Raw genomic sequence first — 1754 nt, forward strand, 5'->3', positions numbered from 1 at the left:
GACATTACGTTGACATTACGTTGACACTACGTTGACATTACGTTGACATTACGTTGTAGGTAAGATCAACGCTGCAGGCATCACGATACCGGACTCGCACGCCCCGCCCTTCATCATGGTCGGTCTCGGGACGGGACTCGCTCCCTTCCGCGCTTTCATCCAAGATCGCGAGGTCGCTCGCGTCCGCGGAGAACCCACAGGTACGTCGCCAGGGGGCGCCACTGACGCATACGTGTTTTGACATTCGGTTTGACATTGTTTTTAGGTCGGGCCACAATTTAAAAAAAATATTTGTTTGCCCTCACCCGACCCAGGCTGAAAGGTTTGGGTAGGTAGGTAGGCTTTTTTTTGAGGGTGGGGGTCTTTTTACAAATTCAGCATGGTGTCTACATGCTCGGGTGTGCTTGTGTGGAGATACCTTTTATGTTGAATGTTTGTTTTGCTTGGTACATGTAATGTATTGCCTACAGATTTATATAATGTACAGTGATACAATTTGTAAAAAAAAAAAGATTAATAAAAAATTTTGAGTCGGCCCCTTTTTGGCGGGTCAGTCGGGTGAGAGCAAACAAACAATATTTTTATTATGGCCTCGGGGAGTGAGTAATGGCGTCGTCGTACGTTAGATGTAGAGTTTGTCGCGTGCGTGAACGTCGTTACGCGACGCCGACGAATGATCAAACGTAAAATCCTTAATCACTTGTTTGTGATAATACTGTAATATATTTACCTCCGCCCACGGAGTGGAGGAGGTTATGTGATCACTCTCGTGGAGTGTGTTAGTGTGTCCGCGCGATCGATATTAGCGCGTCAGCGAGCAGCAGCAACGAGCTCTGTTGTTGGCGGAGGTATGCACTCTCTGTGAGTGCCCTCCGTCTAGTCATACATGTGTATGTGTGTGTGTCTATATATGTATATTTGTCCGTATATATACATACGCATGCACGCACGCACGCACACACACACACACACACACACACACATATGATAATGCTGATGTGTTGTTGTGTAGGACCTATGGCTCTGTTCTTCGGTGCTCGCTACAAGGCGACCGACTACACCTATGGTGATGAGCTGGAGGCGTACCATTCCTCAGGTATGCATGTCAGCGTAATTAGCACGCTCGTTACTGATGTAATTAGCACGCTCGTTACAGACTCGCCGTAACGATGCGTCTGTAGCTGCGGCTCGTTATAATTAGAGTGCCTCCTTTTCCTCACCCTCCCCTCTCCTTCCTCCCCCCACCTCCCTCCTCTCTCTCCTCCCCCTTCCTCCTCCCTCAGCCTGGCTGATGGTTATTGTTTTATCTTCGATTTATATTTTATTTTTTAAATATTTTTTTTATTTATTTTTTTGTTGTTGTTTGTTTTCTTTTTTTTTCCCTCTGTGATGATATATGTTTCTCTTGTGCGGCAGGTAAGGGCGTGCTGACGGTGATAGAGAACGCGTTCTCAGCTCCTCCCTCCCCTCCTCCCTCCCCCTCATCCTCCCCTCTCCTACCTCCTTCCTCCCTCCCTCCCTCCTCTCTCCCCCACCTCTCCCTCACCCCTGACTGACGGTGATTGTTTCTCTCTCTCGTGCGGCAGGTAAGGGCGTGCTGACGGTGATAGAGAACGCGTTCTCAGCTCCTCCCTCCCCTCCTCCCTCTCTCTTTCTCTCTCTCTCTCTCTCTCTCTCTCCCTCTCTCTCTCTCTTTTTTTTCTCTCTCTCTCTCTCTCTCTCTCTCTCTCTCTCTCTCTCTCTCGCTCTCTCCC

The 1754-nt window shown here is 48.6% G+C and overlaps 1 long non-coding RNA gene across 1 annotated transcript; it reads left to right on the plus strand.

Moving 5' to 3' along the window:
- The first annotated feature begins 35 nt into the window (after positions 1-35).
- On the plus strand, positions 36-1462 carry LOC106818941. The gene is made up of 3 exons (XR_001395320.1): positions 36-200; positions 1013-1096; positions 1417-1462. It is a non-coding gene; the product is annotated as an uncharacterized LOC106818941 (long non-coding RNA).
- The last annotated feature ends 292 nt before the right edge of the window (positions 1463-1754 follow it).

This window comes from Priapulus caudatus, unplaced genomic scaffold (assembly GCF_000485595.1).
Source record: "Priapulus caudatus unplaced genomic scaffold, Priapulus_caudatus-5.0.1 Scaffold2675, whole genome shotgun sequence".
Classification (NCBI taxonomy): Eukaryota; Metazoa; Priapulida; class Priapulimorpha; order Priapulimorphida; family Priapulidae; genus Priapulus; species Priapulus caudatus.